Source organism: Antechinus flavipes, chromosome 1 (assembly GCF_016432865.1).
Source record: "Antechinus flavipes isolate AdamAnt ecotype Samford, QLD, Australia chromosome 1, AdamAnt_v2, whole genome shotgun sequence".
Lineage (NCBI taxonomy): Eukaryota > Metazoa > Chordata > Mammalia > Dasyuromorphia > Dasyuridae > Antechinus > Antechinus flavipes.
In genome coordinates this window covers 525766889-525785100 of record NC_067398.1, presented here as the reverse complement: position 1 = coordinate 525785100, position 18212 = coordinate 525766889, and positions in this window count along the sequence as shown.

Sequence of the window (18212 nt, the reverse complement as noted above, 5' to 3'; positions counted from 1 at the left end):
TGAACCAGCTACACCCAGTGAAAGAACTCTGGGAAATGACTAAGAACCATTACATTGAATTCCCAATCCCTATATTTTTGCCTGCCTGCATTTTGGATTTCCTTCACAAGCTAATTTGTACAATATTTCAGAGTCCAATTCTTTTTGTACAACAAAATAATGTTTTGGTCATGTATACTTATTGTGTATCTAATTTATACTTTAATATATTTAACATCTACTGGTCATCCTGCCATCTAGGGGAGGGAGTGGGGGAAAGGAGGGGAAAAATTGGAACAAAAGGTTTGGTAATTGTCAATGCTGTAAAATTACCCATACATATAACTTGTAAATAAAAAGCTATTAAAAAAAAAAACTAAATATTACCAATTCTTTTCCCTCCTTCTTCCATACCTCACCCTCATCAAGAAAGCAAGCAATTCCATACATGCTTTCATATTCATTCCTGCAGTACATTTCCACAGTACTCATGGTATGAAAGAAAATATAGAAAAAAAAAAAAAAAAAGAAAGAAAGAAAGAAACAAAACTACTCAAGAAAAAAAGAAGTAAAAAAAAAAAGTATCCTTCAATCATCATTCACACATCAGTTGCTTTTCTGGGGATGTGCCTTTCATAAAATCCTTCAGAATTGTGTGGGTCTTTGTATTGCTGAGAATAAAAAAATTCATTCACAAGTTTATTGTTTTACAATATTGTTGTTACTTTATACACAGTAAACATCACTGTACATCAGCTCATGGAAGTCTCTCTAGATTTTCTTGAAAGCTTATAATTTTTTATAACACAATAGTATTTCATCATAATCACAAATCCCGATTTGTTCAGCTATTGCTCAATTGATAGGAAAACCCTCAATTTTTAATTTTTTGTCCCAAAAAGAGCTACTATAAATATTTCTTGCACATACAGGTCTTTTTTCCTTTTCTAAAAATCTCTTTGGGAATATATATCTAGTAGTAGTATTGTTAAGAAAAGATATGCATAGATTTATATCCCTTTGAGCATAGATCCAAATTATTCTATAGAACAGTTTAATCAGGTTGCAACTCCAACAAAAGTGCATTCATGTCTCATTTTTTTTCCCACACTACTCACTATTTATAATTTTTTTTTATTTTCTATCCTATTAGTCAATCTAATTGGTATGTAATGGTATCTCAATTTTGTTTTAATTTTTTCCCCTCCAATCAGAAGTAAGTTAGAGTACTTATATATGGCTAGAGATATCTATGAATATCTATCTGAAAACTGTTCATATCATTTTTTATCATTTATCAATTGGGGAATGGCTTTTATCTGTACACATTTGACTCCATTCTCTATGTTTTAAGAAATGATTCCTCTATTGGAGAATTTTTTTTCATTAATAATGCTAATTGTATTTCCTTTCACTCTATTCTATCCATAGTTGATTATATTCTTTCTATACTTTTATCCTATCATTCTACAAAAAGTGTTTTCCTTCTTCCTCCCACGCCTTCATTTGCCTTCTTTTCAATTACCCACAGCTCTTATCCTCTTCCTTCCTGTTTTTTGGTAACATAAGATAGATTTCTATATCCCACTGAGTGTATATGTTCTTCCCTCTTTGAATCAATTCTAATGAGAAGATTCACTTATTCTCACTCATTCTCCCTTATGTTCCCCTCCTGCTTCTGCTTCACTGCAAATACTTTTGCTTGTCTCTTCTATATGAAAGGATTCACCCTATTCTATCTCTGTTTTCCCTTTCTCCCAGACTATGTCATACTTTATCACCTGTTCACAAAAATAGCAAAAAAAAAAAAAAAAAGAAAAAAAGAAAAAGAAAAAAGAAATTTTCTCTTTCACTGTCTTAGAAAAGTTTGCTCAGTCACATTGCTGTGATCTAGGTAGACTTTAAAATATTGTTACACATGTAAATAGTTGTCAGTTGGAATTCATGTAAGACTCCAAAAATTAGTGACATCTTTCCTTTTTTCTTATATCAAAATAGAGTATAAGAAAGATTTGCTTTCTCCTTCTTCTTCATCATTTTCCCATCCCCCTGCCTTATTGTATATTCAATAGAAAGCTGTCATACCAATCAAGATCAGTCAAAGGATTTAAGGATTCCATTACTATAGAAAGAAAACAGAATCTTCCAATGCTTAGATATAAGTTGCCTTGGTTACATTTTTTTTCATGACTTTCCCATACCAAACATACTGTAACTTTCTTCCCATAGACTCTGATTATATTTATGAGAAAGTAGTTAAGTAGTTTATGGAAAGATGCTATTTACCTCTTTCTTATATTCAAACTTTTTTAGTAGAAATATTTGATTTCAGTTAATTGTGACAACTGATGTAAAAAGTATATTAGTGTGGGCAAATGAGCTACAGGTTTAGAAGAGATGCCTCGCATGAGACAGTAGAACTCAAGGAAAATAGCCATTCCCTAGGAAAAATAGTCTTGATGAAGTTCCAAAATATCTGCCCAAAAGAAATATATCTCTCTTTTCCCCCATTCCAATGGAATACCCAATACCAAAGATACATAAGAATGAGTAGTTTAAAAAAAAAAAACTTATGAAGTCAATTCAATTTATGAATCAGTGAAATAAAAGAGACTGTGCTTTTATTCACAATCATAGGGGGATTTACTCAGCTAGTAATGACAGCTAATGAATTAGAATTTGGCTTTCCTGTTCAAATTTGCCAATATGTTTCTCTGTTCCAAAGCACTTATACATCTGCTCTCAACTTTGATGACAAGAAGTTTTTTTCCATGGTGGGGGGGTGGGGTTGGATTTCATTCCCAACTTGAAGACATGAACATATTCCACTCCATTTTTCATTCTTTGAATCACCTGTGATTCTTCAAGGTAACTTAGCCAAAAAAACAAGGTTCTGTTGTTTGAGTATTTATCATTTGAGTTTTGTTTTTTTTTTTTTTCTTTTTGTTTTTGTTTTGTTTTGTTTTAATTAGCTAAGGGCAAATAACCAGTATGGATTTATGAAATACCAAAGATTGATAAGAATATCAAATTGGTTTACTACATTAATCTATTTTTAATGTATATGTGCATCTTGATTGTGTATATATAGCAGGGACTTTCTCAAGATTTTGTCTTGACAAAAGATGATATAGTTCAAGAATTGTCTTTTTTTATTTAAACAGTGCCAGATCTAGTACCTGTAGATTGAAAAAGAAAAATCCATTTGTCAACAAAGAAAATACTCTGTTTTCAGATGGCACCAAAAGACTCATCAATGACTTTTCACTAACCTGAATTGTGCTTTATATACTGTCAATACTTAACCTGATATAATGCACTATATAAACTATCCTTTATATATAATATAATTCAACCTTAATATTTTACAAATGAGAAAAATGAGATCCAAGAAAATAAAATGATCTTCCTCAAATAGTACTGCAAAAAGTAGAGAACAAATTTAAACTCTACTTCCTGAATTCCAAATGCAGCATTCTGTTGTTATACTGTATTGCCTATAACTACTCTGAAAACTAGGAAAAATATTTCTTCTCATATTGGTATCTATATTTCTCCATGTTTAAATCTTGAATTGCAAATAGTTCCCTCTAATATTTGCCCTTTTGTGCTTCAGATAACAAGAAAGAACAAGGAAGGAAATATGAATAAGGTATTAAAACTGGATCAAATTCATTTTCATCAACTATGTCAACTTCAATATTCGGGCTAAGTTATGTAACCTTTTTTTTTTCTAATTAGACAATTAAATTAGCTTGTTATACATCTTCTAAAGGAAGAAAATTCTGAACCCCATTGCCTTTTTGCATGCTTTTATAAATGACAGAGAAATAGCATTGTTTCTTTTTTAATCCCAAACCTGTTCCAATTGCCTAAGACAAGATACCTGCCAGATTGTTAATCTTTCTTAAATGTACATATTTAAAATGAAGCTTTTCTGAGTTTTATAGCTTCCCTAAACCATTGGCTGTTCTTCATGTTGTCATATATCAGTTAAGCCATCACTTCAGTTTAAAATAAATTTCCATTTATAAGCAGAAAACACAAATTTAATTTGAACATTCTTCTGACAAAAATGCAAATTCCTAAATGAGCAAGTAATCTTAAAAAGGCAACAATTCATCACTTCTAGAATAGTGCTTACTCTCCATATTCTTCTGCATAACACAAGTTCATCAAAGTGAACGTGTTTTACTTAAGACATGACTTTTTTTTACTGATTTCTTTTTTTAATATGTTTTTTGAATGTGTTTAAAAACTGATACATTCTGTCATATAGACAGAAGCACTATAATTAATTAAAAATACAGTACTGGTAGGTAAGATATAAAGTGAAAATAAATTTTATTAAAAATAAAATGAATGGTATGCATTTGATTTTTAATGTCAGAAAATTTTAAAGAATAACTATAAAGCTAAATGTTCTAGAAATTTTTACTCTCTAAGATTAAGTATGCTTAATATATATTTGCATTTTTTATATTCCAAAGTATATGAATTTCAATTAAAATTATCAGTTTTTATAAGTACAATGTCACCATTTGGTATAAACTCTCTTTTCCTATATTCTTAAAAGTCTTATCTAATTTAGCAAAAAATATATATATATATATATATAAAAACATTGTTCCCTTTTCCAATATAATGAAAGTTCCTTGAAGTAGGAACTGTTTCATTTTGTCTTTATATCTTCATTATGGAACACTTGTACTTATCAGAATCCTACCTTTTAGAATCAAGTGCTTAATAAAAGTTTGGTGATGGACTGATTTATTAATTTATGAGTTAGTGCAATGGGAAGGGCTAGCTTGTCGGTTTAACATTACTTTCTGTCACATACTAACTGTGAAACCTTGAGCAAATCATTTAAATTGTGCTTGTTTTTCCCTTACTTAAATGAGGTTGGACTAAATGATTCAAAGTTCCCTTCCTGGTTCCACTTCTAGGGATTATAATACACTTTCAGTCTCTCTATAAAATGAAAACATTAGACAAGATAATCTTTAAAATTCTTTTTATCTCAAAGACTATGAATAAATCTGTAAGTTCAAAGATAAATACACAGTACTGAAAAAAAAAAAAAATGATTTCTGTTTCTCCTATATCTTTATGTTATTCTGTACACATGTGGTAGAAGCTAGGTAGCAGAGTGGATAGAATACCAGACCTGGAATTAGGAAGACTCATTTTCATGAGTTCAAATGTGACTTTAGACAATTACTATCTATATGACCTTGGGCAAGTCAGTTAACCTTGGTTGCCTCAATTCCTCATCTATAAAATGAGCTGAGAAGGAAATTGCAAACTATGGCAGTATCCCCAACAAGAAAACCCCAAATGGGGTCATGAGGAGTCAGATCTGAATGAAACAACTCAACCCAACAAAAGTATCCTTCCTCCCCCCCCCTCACCCCCCCCCCCCGCCACCTTTCCTCTTATACTGACCCGTATACATACTTTTACCTCTAAGAGAAGTTATGACTAATTCTGAAAATAATACACATCTGTGTTCCCTTCATCCAAGCAAATGGCACTATCTGTGTTTGACATTGTCACACAAGAGACACGTAGGAATATCTCCCTTATCCCTACCCTCAAGCCAATCTCTCTTTACATGCCCTAGTGAGAAGTATTGCTTCCTGAGGTGACCACCTTCACTTCAAATTCCTTTCTTACATGATGGCTATTGTTATGTACAAAGAAATCTGCCACACCCATTCCTCCATCAATCTCTTTTGCTTAGAAACCACATTGACTTGCAATTACAATACAATCTCACCTCAGCAAGTGATTCTTGGGGTGTTAACCATTTTTCATGATTTAATGTCACCAAATCTTTTCAAGCCATTTTCTGTTAGAATAGTTTAATTTTCCGAATATTTAAAGTCTGCCCATTTAAATGCATTTGCACAGTTAACACCAAATCCTTTCTATCAATTATATTCAGAGTCTTTTCAAATATTTTTAACTCAAAGAATATAAAACATGCCAAAGCATATTGATATGACTAATAAACGATTGCATCCACTTGCAAATTTATAATAAAGTCAAGAAAAATGATAAAATTGATGGATAGAACATGTTAGAGGCACAAAAAAGTAAGAATCACACAAGAAATCTTTCGTTTTTATCTTCATCTGATAACTGAACATCAAGTAATAAATAATCTCTTTATATTAATAATATTTCATAATTCTCTTACTTTAGTACATGAATATGTATTAAGTATTCACTATGTGCCAATCACTGTGCTAATAACTAGGCACTCAGAAAAAGGCAAAAAAAAAAAAAAAAAGAAATCCTCAAAAACAAAATAAAATTCTATAAAATGCTAGTCCCTGATCTTAAGTAGTATACCATTTAAATCATAATGACATTGACTTAAACAATTATGTTTAAGTCCTGTAGAATTTTAATAAATAACTTTTAACCCAGAAATTTTATAGAAATTCCTAAGTAGCCTAGGGTAGCAAAGTAAAATGATCATAGGATAGATCCTAGGCATGGAATGCTCACTTACAAACTTAATAATTTTGAATAATACATTTAAACACTAATTTTCATGACAGTGATCCTTTTGGGAGTCACCACTCATTAATTCCTCTCCTATATATACCAGCTTGGACATTTTGGAAAATATAAATTTTATTTCAAAGTATGATTAGAAATCTAGCCCCTTCTTTAGCCAGTAGTAACATATGCTATCATAGAATTTAGGATAGGAAATAAATCACTCTCTGTTTTGTAAGGTGATTGGCAATATCATTAGATTCCTACTCTAGAGTCTTATAATGTCATGGAAATTATCTTTTGTTTTTAAAAACTGTGTCAAGCAGATAAAATAACATGTACTACCAAGTAAGTAATCATTGATTATTTGTCCTTTGGCGGACTGAATAGCTATTGTCTCACTATTTAAATTCAAAGAAACGCATTGCTAATGTGAGCACTTTTTAGACACAAGGGATTAATAAAGCCTATCTACTAAATCACAAAGATGTTACTATCTATATTAGTGACAAGACTTACTATAATAACTAAATGATTAAAGAATTGCTTGCTGGATGAGCACAATGGATAGAGAACCAGGCTTGGAGTTAAGAAGACCTGAGTTCAAATCCAACTTCAAACAATTAGTAGTTTTGTGAGCCTGTGTATTTGTTGTATGTGTGTGGGACAATAGTGACCACAAAAACAATCAGAGACTCTCAGAGTAACAAAAGCGAAAAGGAGTTTATTATGATCTCTCAAGAAAGAGCATTCTGCCATTTGAAAAGGTGCTTGTCAGTAAAAGAAGTGCAATGTAAAAACTGCAAAACACAAGATTAAATAGCCTAAAAGCAGAAGGCCCAACCCTCCTACCTGACCTTTTTTGTTTGTTTGTTTGGGGGAGTCCAGGCTTACATTTTAATCAGAGAAATCTATCCCAGAAATAAAAGAACAAATTGCCTTTAAAAGAAGTACTTAAATGATAATTAAGAAGTGGTAGGAAACAGGATGGGACTAACACTTGCAACTTTTTTACTTATACCATAGCTCTATTTATTATTATAAAGTCTCAAGTCACAATTAAGGTTATATTATAAGGCTATGTTCCCATAAGAGTGTCTTCACTAAGTTAATTCACTCATATGTATTTTAAGATGAGATCCATAACATTAGCAGACCATGGAGTCAATAGGTCCTTGACACAGAAAAAATTTAAATAGCTCTTTCTAAACATAGGTTTAGACAAACTAGGTGAGACAAAAGAATCAGAAGCCTAAAATCAGAAGGATTCATCTTCCTAAATTCAAATCTGGCCTCAGACATTTATCAGCTGTATAATCCTGTTTGCCTCACTCTCCTTATCTGTAAAATAAAATTTCAAACAAGTCCAGTATCTTAGCCAAAAAAAAAAAAAAAAAAAAAAAAAAAAAGACCCAAATGGGGTCACAGAGTCTGACATTACTGAAAACAGCTCAACAAAAAAGCCTATATAGTACTTATATTGAGACATATACTTGAACAGGAATAAAAAGTTTGGTTTTGTCATTGTTCCACACCTAGTCTAACATATATGATTTTTTTCTTTTACAACAACATATACTTTCCAAACAAGATAAATTTATTATATATTATACATATAAATGTTATTTTATAAATGTTACATTACAGATTTATTATGAGCTGTATTATAAATCTAACTGCATATAGCATGCACTATCTTCTGCTTAAGATAATCCAATTTTTGAAGATATAAGTTAGTTAATCATCATTTTCCATTATCTATTGTTGGAAATTATCAAAATCCTATTATAAGTTAAATTATTGGAAGGCAAAGTAATGTAATGCTAGAGAAACTGAGGCAAGATAGAGATTGGAGAATTTTTAATATTTTATTTGAGAGAGAGAGAGATTGTGCTGGCAGCATGTTGCCTCTAGGGCTGATGTCTCAAAGCATCCAGTTGGGAATGTGAGGCTCCCATGAAATATATCTACACGTGGTACCAAGCTACCAGATTAGACCAAAGCAGGGGCAGAGTCAGTGCACTGAGAACAGGAACAGACTATCAATCTGGTTCTGAGAGGGTGGGGGGGGGGGGAAATCTACATAATTTTAAATAAATTCACTGTATTAAGATATTGTCTCTATAAAACAAATACTTATTATAGATCCATTTCTTTAAAACAAATATAGAAAAAAATAAAACCTTTTGTTATTAAACAACTGAGTAAATTTGATAACTTATTATTTTTTTAGGATTTTAGTTTGACATTATTTTCTTATCTGCCTTTAATAGAAACAAGGAAGATCTTTTATATATAAAAAAGGAGAATGGAAAAAGAAACTGCTCTAATCCAGACATGGCACTCAAGAGTTACAAATATTTTCTTCCTGTGAAGAATGTAAATACTTTGACCTTATCTAATAACATGATTTTTTTTCCTTCCTGTTTACTTTTAAAGATTATCTTGAGTCTTTTTATTTGAAGATTGAATTTTCTGTTCAGTTCTAGTCTTTTCATCAGGAAAGTTCGAAAGTCCCTTATTTTGCCAAATCTTCACCTTTTCTACTAAAAGATTATGCTCAATTTTGCTGTGTAGTTGATTATTATTTATAATTCATGCTCTTTTGCATATCAGAATATTGCAACGCAAGCCCTCTGATTTTGTGATATAGGAGTTATTAAGATCTGTGTAATCCCTGACTTTAGACTTCTTGATATTTAAATTGTATTTATCATGCTGCTTGCAATATTTTTGACTTGATTTGACAATTTTATTATTTGGCTAAAATATTCCTCAGAGTTTTCATTTTGAGTTCTTCTTCAAGAGGTTAACAATTCATTCTTTCAATGACTATTTTACCCTCTGGTTCTAGGATACCAGGATAGTTTTCCTTGATAATTTCTTGAAAGATGTGTCTTGGTTCTCTTTTTGATCATTGCATTCAGGCTGTCCAGTAATCCTTATATTTTCTCTCCTTGATCTATTTTCCAGTTTAGTTGTTTTTCCAATAAAACATTTTTTTTTATTTTTTTTCCATTTTTAAAAAAAATTTTATTTGACTGATTCCCAATGTTTTATACAGTAATTTTAGGAAATTATTTTCTTAGCTTTTGCACTTCCTTTTTTTTTCCATTTGGCCAATTCCACATTTTAAGGAATTGTTTTCTTTTTGTTGTTTGTTTTTCCATTTGGCCAACTGTATTTCTTAAGGAAATGGCTTCAGTCAATTCTTCTTCTTCTTTTTCCAAGTCATTTGCTCCCTTCTCTAACACTTTTTTTTCTTTCCCCAATTTTTCTTCTATTTCATTGGATTTTTAAAATACTCTTTCAGCTCTTCCAAAAAGGCTTTTTTTGGAGAGGTCTTGAAAAAAAATTCATTTTCCTCTTTAAGACTTCTCAATTATGTCATATTGCTCTAAGTTTTTATTTTGATTTTCCATGTCTTCATAGTAGCCTCCTATAGTCTGATCTTTTATCTGTTTTTGAGTCATTTTTTTCACCTATTTTTTGACTTTTAAAGTTGAACACTGCTGATGAAGCAAAGGAGGAACTTCCCTAAACTGCTTTTTCTGGGGCTAGAGGCCTGATAACTGGCTTTCTTCCTTGGGGCTTCCGCAGCTATTGATTTCTCCACTGTGCTGGCATGGCCCAGTCTAATTGTGTCTCTTGAATCTTTGGTTTCTGAATGGCAGTTTGCCTTCTGTGCTGGGGCTGAAGGGCTGTGCCTGCTGTGCCACTATTCTGCTCAACTAAAAGAGTGGTCTTGGTTACTTATCTTTGCTGTAGCTAAGGGCCTCCACTGGTTTGATCATTTAGGCTAGGCTGAACTCCATTTTTACCAAACTTAAGCAGACTTTTCTTGAAGTTCTCCTAAATTTTCTTAACTCGGAAAATTTTTTCATTGGGGCTTTTTGTAGGGGATACAAAATTCATGTTATTTCCAAAGAAAACTGAGAAGAGCTCATGCGATTTCCTGGCTTTTTTCCACTATGTTGTCTCTTCACCCCAAAACAGTTTTTCAACCAAGGAATTTACACGGCACTAAGTGAAAACAATCTAACAAATATATATATATATATATATGCATTTTTTTAAAAAGCATATATAGAGATTTTTTAAATGTATTTTGTGGAGGAGAGAAAAAAGAGATAAACTAAAAATAAGTCAGGAAAAGTTTTTCTGAGATAAATTTTAAAAGAATGAAACAATGAGTTTCAAGCGACTAAAAGGTGAAAAAAGTATTCCAGGTGTGGACTTTATCTCATTTATGGGGAGGAATAATAATTCCAACTTACATATGATGGGCAAAAATTGGGATTTTTAATTGATTTTCATAAAATCTTTTTTATGTATAAAATAAGCCATGTTTGATCCATAATAACCAACTGAGAAGTTGAACATAAAAAAGTTGTGATGAGCAACCTATGTTGATTCTATGAATCCTTGTTAAAATAATGTTGTAGTCATTGTGTCTGATCTCTGATTCCCTGATATTACCAGGAAATAAGTCTTCACAACATTATCTTCATAATGGAATGATGAGTCATTATTTAAATGCCTACATTTCAACAAAATATTAATTATATCTATTTTCTAAAAATGAAGAAAAGAAAAGTTTGGAAGCCAATAGAACAGGGCATATTGAAGAGGGGGCATGGATAACCATTAATTATATATTTATGGTGATAAGGTCCCTAGCTAGAAAAAATATCATTTATTAGCCATAATTGTTTCTGTACTGCTCTCTACTATGTTTCAATAAAATCAGTGTGTTTGAAATAGAAATTTACAGAATGAAAAATTAAATTCAGCTAAACGTTGAATACACTAAAACAGATTAGTCTGTTTTAGGAAGGATGTAATCAATTAAAAGGTATACAAAACAGACTCTAAATATGCAAAGTAGAAACTCAATAGAAAAATGCATATAATGAAGAGATGTTCTAAGTAATTACTGATATTGTGATGATAAAACAAGTTTTTAAATCCCTTTACCAATAAAGACTATGTTTCCTTGTTGCACATAAAATTCTCCTTACAAGAGTCACAATGGTAGTGTTAAGAAAAATCAGAGAAAAATGATCCGAATCCTAGTCCCATTTAACTCTTTTTGGCACTCTTTCTACTTCTCTTTCACTTATCCCCAGTGATCTCTGACTTTCTGTGTTTCTGAATTCATAGGGAACTGAAGGTGTTGCCTTGGATAATTTTAAGGATCACATTATTTTTATTATAAAATGTGTGTGTGTGTGTGTGTGTGTGTGTGTGTGTAAATTCAGGAGACTAATATTTAATGTTTAATATTTAATATTTAATTTAAATTAATATTTAATTTAATTTAAAGGTGCAAGTCAATTTTTATGTTATATTAACATGTTGTCTTAGTCCTTGAAAAAAAATTTTAACTAATATTGATATCTTTATTAAGGCAAAAAATAAGAGGCAAAAACACAAGAAAGGAAAAATTCATGATTAAACTGACATATTGAAATGTTCTCAAATTTAGTTGTATTGTGGCATGATACTGTAAAACCTAAAAGGGTCTTTAAGAGATAATTTAGTACAAATGTTGATTTTGAGGAACAAAAAGTATTATCCAGATGTCATGCTAACTCAATAGCAGCTGAAAGGGGTAAAATAACTTTCCCAATATCACTCAGCTAGTAAATAGAAGAGCTGAGTCTCAGAGTCAGCTTTTTTTGAAACTTCTTACTCCAGGTCCAACTGAAGCAGCTAAAAGGAAGTTAGGATAGAGTTTTAATTCTGTCTCAGATATTGGAAAAGTCAATATCTCTCAGACTTAGTTTCCCCATCTGTTAAGTAGGAAAAACAATCAAATTTACCTCATAGTGTTTTTGAAAGGATCAAATGAGATAACATAAAAATTTATTCAGAATGCTATTTTGTTATTGTAGCTGCTGCTGCTGTTGCCACCCCTGATTTTTGTTGTTTTTGTTGTTGAGGAACAGCTGTGTTTTGCAGTGGTTAGAGCTCTAGCTTCATACTAAAGTTGAAATCTGGCTTCAGACACTGGTTTCTTTTTTATAATATATGAAAAGTTTGAATCCTAAGTCAAAATGTTAAGAATTCTTCCCCATTCCAAAGAAAAGCTCCCTGTCCAGTTGTCATGGCTTCATTATAATTTAGGATCACTGATTTAGATTTAGATCTTAGATCTTAAAATATCATCAAACCTCTTCATTTTGCAACTGTTGAGAACCAGGCCCATAAAGACATAAGTTGAGTCTCATTAAAAATTGATGCTTTTTCTCAATTAAATTATTTTTAACAGGTACTTGAACCCAGATCCGGGTTGTTTCTGCAACAGCAAAATGATGCTTTTTTCTTATTTCTATTTTTATTCCTTTTGACAACAATACTTTTGAGACCAAATTTTTTGGGGTGAAGTAGTGGAGTGGCTTAGACATATTTGTTTTTGTTTTCTACATTTATCTGTACTTTTACAACTGTTGTATTGCCTTTTTTCAACTTCACAAATAATATATCACTCCCAAAATAAGATTATTACTTCTAAACTCACTGACTTGCTAATGACTCAAAGTTTCATGAAAGTAGTTTCCCTTGGCCTCCCTTTGTTTTTTTGGTAGAGCTACCAAAGTTCTATCAATGCCTTCCTTTCTAAAGGTCAGAAACTGGACTCAGATTATTCTACTTTGCATCTGTTGGCCTGCCTGGTTTCAAACCTTTGGATTGTAAGATCTTTCTCTCTCTCTCTCTCTCTCTCTCTCTCTCTCTCTCTTTTTTATCAATTGCATCTCCAGTGCTTAGCACAGTGAGTGGAACATTTTAAGCACTTAATCAATTTATATTGGATTGGACTGTGTTGTTAGAGACAGAGTAAATTCAAGGAGGGAGGAAAGGAGACAAGATCATGATTTATTCCACACATTTCAAACTGAATCTATCATAGATAAAAAACATAGCTCTTCACATAGTATCCAGCCCAGATGAGAATGACCCAGATGATTAAGAAAATAATTTAATTGAGAAAAAGAATCAATTTTTAATGAGACTCAAATTATGTTCTAGCATCCTCTATGAAGGTGCATGAAATATCAGTTAACTTCTAGCTTTGGAAGTTTCTTACTCAGCATGTTCAGCTATAGCAAAAGTCCTTCCAAACTCATACAAGATGTCCCAAAATTTTAGTTCAGTTCTTTCCATTTAGGATTTTGCAGTTATATAAGACTCTGCTTATTTCAAAATGCATTAGTTCATATAAACTTTTGCAAGCTGAAAGATTATTATAATTATCATTTTATGCTTCTCCTTTTTTGACTTATTAGTATTTCATCTTTTTCAATTGCATGTAAAGAATTTTCCATTTTTTTTTCCCTTTCTCTCTTTTTTCTCCCCTCCCCAAGACAGCCCACAGTCTGATATAGGTTATACATGTACACTCACATTAAAGATATATCCACATTAGCCATATTACATAAGAAGAATCAGAACAAAAGGGAAAACCACAAAAAAGGGGGAAAAAAGTTAAAAAGTATCCTTCAATTAGCAGTCAATACCCATAGTTTTTTCTTTGAATATGGATAGCATTTTCCATCATGAATCTTTTGAAATTGTCTTAGACCATTGTATTGTTGAGAAGAGTAAGTCTATCATACTTGATCATCACAGAAAGTTGCTTTCTGTTGTATATAATGTTCTGGTTCTACTCACTTCATTCAGCATCAATTTATGTAAATCTTTCTATGTTTTTTTTTTTCCCTGAAAAGCTTCAGTTCATCATTTCTTATAGCATATTCATATACCACAGGTTATTCGTTATTCAGCCATTCCCCAGTTGATGGGCATCCCCTCAATTTCCAATTCTTTGCCACCACAAAAAGAGCTGCTATATTTTTTGCACATATAAGTCCTTTTCATTTTGTTTATTATCTTTTTGGGATAACTTCCTGGTACTGGATCAAAGGGTGTACATAGTATGATAGGCCTTTGGTCAAAGTTCCAAATTGCTCTACAGAATAGTTAAATCACTTCACAACTCCCTCAATAAGGCATTAGTGTCCCAACTTTTTCACATCATCTCCCATATTTATCATTTTCTTTTTCTACCATATTAACTAAGCTGATAAGTGTGAAGTGACACAGCAATGTTTTAATATCCATTTCTCAAATTAACAGTGATTTAGAGCATTTTTTCATATGATTACAGATTGCTTAATTTGCCTGTTCACATCCTTTGACATTTTCTCAATTAGGAAATGATTTGTACTTATATAAATTTGACTCAGTTCTCTAAGTATTTTAGAAATAAGGCCTTTTTTTTTTTTTAAATCAGATATACTACTGTAAAAAGATGTTTCCCTGCTTCCTATTTTTTCTTCTTATCTTGGTTATATTGATTTTGTTCAGGCAAAGCCTTTCTAATTTAATGTAGCAAAAATTATCTATTTTATATTTCATAATGTTCTCTATCTCATTTGATCACAAATTGTTCTCTTTTCCACAATTCTTACAGAGAAAGTATTTCTTGCTCTCCTGAGTTGTTTATGGTATCATTCTTTATTTCTAAAGTATGTACTTATTTTGATCTTATTTTGATACAGGTTGAGAGCTCTTCATTTATTACTTGTTTGTGACATACAATTTTCTAATTTTCCCAATATTTTTGACAATCGCTGATTCATATCGCAAAAGTTAGATTATTCTAACAGTATAACAGTAGATTATTATAGTCATTCCCCACTGTTTCTTATGTTGCTAAACTATTCCATTGATTCACCATTTTATTTCTTAGCTAGTACCAAATTTTGATGATTGGTAGATTAATTCTTTTTTTTCTTTTTAAAAATATTTATTTATTTAAAATTAAATACAAACTAAGAAAAGCAAAAAAAAAAACAAAAAAAACAAAGAAATCTTGAAAAGGAAAATAAAATCAAAAGAAAATAAATCATTATCATGTGACCAGAAGAACATCAGGGAGGATTCAAAATTTGTAGCTGTAGTCTTCTTGTTCGTTTTCTGGAGGTCTCTGGACCAGCTTTCCTTTCAGTTAAGTAATAACCACAAGAATAGCCAGGGATAGAGTCCAAATTCTTTATTGTCTTCTGCCTGGGGCTGGGCAGCTTTCTGAGATCCTTTCAGACAGATCTTGGTCTCAGTGGGGGAAGTGCAAGAGGCCAGCCACCATGGGTGGTGTGAGATGAAATGAATGAATCTCTATGAGTCCGAGGGTTTGTGCTTCAGCCTCCAAATACCACAAAAATGGAGATGGAATGAATCTGTCTCTCAATCCCACCCTGGCTGAGTTTGTCTCAGCTTATATGCTCTATTATAATTAGATCCTTTATAGTATACTGAGTATAAGCCAATCATTATATCACTAGGGAACCATTATTTGTTGTAAGATAAAATCAATTATACTGAACTTAAAGAACTATTAATCAGGATGCCAAACTAGATAACCATTGTCTAATCAGTTCCACTTAGTTAGTACCTTATAAGAATCCTTGTTTCAAGTACAAGAGTTCTGGCCCATAACATGTAGCAATTAATTTCCATTTCAAAAAAGCATGCATATATATATATATATACACACACACACATAGAGAGAGAGCGGGAGATTATTCACAGCCACATACATATATGCATATACAAATATACCTACATGCATAATACACACATTTATCCTTATTTACATGTATGTAGAAGTGTGCCTAAAATAATACTAATATGACTAACATATAATGTAGATTTCTCTCATGACTGAATCATTAAGTTTGACTTTTTATGAAATCAAAGATAACTTTTTTTTCTACTAAATTCTACTACTGATTCTTATTATTGTTGGTGTATATCTCTTATTTCTTAAATCTGTTAACATCTCTATTTTAATTCTACTCCTTAACTTTCCTTGCTATTACTTAAACTTCTTCTACCCATGTATCCCTTTTTATCTCTCCCACCCACAAATCCTTTCCCATTCTCTTTATCTATATACTCTAGGCCACTTCTTTAATTTACACAACTTTCTATAACCCCCCTTATTCTATTATTCCCTCCACACCTTATTTCCTTTTATTATTCTAGAGCTTACCATACCCTTCCTGATATATATGTATATATGTGTGTGTATATATATAGAGAGAGGGAGATAGATAGATAGATAGATATGTATCGTTCCCCATTAAATCCATTCTCCATGTGAGCAAGTTTTCAGAAATACAAGCTCTCCTCCCTGCCTCTAAAAGCTCTGTGTTGGTTCTTCTTTGGCACTTCATTTGTATGACATTATTACAATTTTTACCTTTTCCTGAACAGTTTGCTTTTGAGAGGCAAATCCTACTTAACTCTACTCCAATCTTTCCTTTAACTTATTCAATTACTGATATCAATCTTAAACACATAGTGTACATTTCCTTGTAAAAAAGCATAAACAATGTGTTTTTGCTGACTCCCTTGAAGTTAATCTTTGATATTGACTCTTATATGTTAAATTTTCTATTGAGTTCAGGTTTGGTTCAAACAAAATCTTGAAAATATTCAACTTCATTGAATGTCTTTTTGTTGTTGTTGTTCAATATTATAGGCTGCAGGTCCCAAGACATGCTTATAAGTACTATACAATTATAATTGTAACTTCAGCCTAATTGGATCGATTTTGTTTGTCTGTTTGTTTCTTCTCTCTTTCATCTGGGATTTTCAAAATTTAGCAATAATATTCCTGTTTTCCATATAGAATCTTTGAGGTGGTAATCAGTGATTTTTTTTTTCTTTCTACTTTCCCCTAATGTTTTATCAATCACTCCAGGCCATTTTTCTTCGACTGTTTCTTGTATTATTTTGTCAAAATTCCTTTTTTTGGTCATGGCTTTTAAATAGTTCAATTATTGTTATGTTTTTTCTTCTTGATCTGTTCTTCATATTTTCTCCTTTATAAGATAGTTCACATTCTCTTCTATTTTTTCATTCTTTATATTTTGTTCTGTTATTTCATATTCCCTTATAGCTTCACTAGCTTCCCCCATGCCCAATTCTAATTTTCAGATAATTATTTTCTTCTTTAATATTCTGCATCTCCTTTACCAGTTACTTGACTTTCTTTTCATAATCTTCTTCTTTGTTTTTGTTAGTGTTTGGATGGTTCTTAATTTTAAAAAAAAATAGTTTTTCAATATATTTTTAAAGTCTTTTTTTGAGTTCTGTAAATTGTTTCTGGGCAGATAATCATTTAATCTTGTTCTTTGGTGTAGAAGAGGGTATATATATATATATATATATATATATATATATATATATATATAACTTCACTCTTCTCCTCTGAATATGAGGGTCTTTCTTATTCACATAGTAAGTTCCTATGGTCGGATTCTTTCTTCTTTGCTCAATTTTTTTTTTTTTAATGAGAACTTATTAGTGTAACCACTTCTCATTCTGAAGTAAGGAAGATAGTGCTTCTGGATTCACTTCAATGCCTTCTTTTCAGCTGGAACCCCAAACCAAAAGCTCCCTGCTGCTAGCAGGCAGCAGCCAGCAGTTTGACTCAATGCTTCTGCACTGACCAGGTATGCTGGCTCCTTCTTAAACAGGGTTATGTCTCTGCAGCACACTTGAGCATGGTATTCTTTATTAGGAGAAGTTGCCTCAGGCTTAGCTGACACAAACCCCTGATGCTCCTAGATGTTTGGGAAGTGAAAGTTCTTGTGGTTGTGACTGAGGCTACCTCTGAACCCAGATAGTCTCAGGGCTCCCTACTTGTTGTT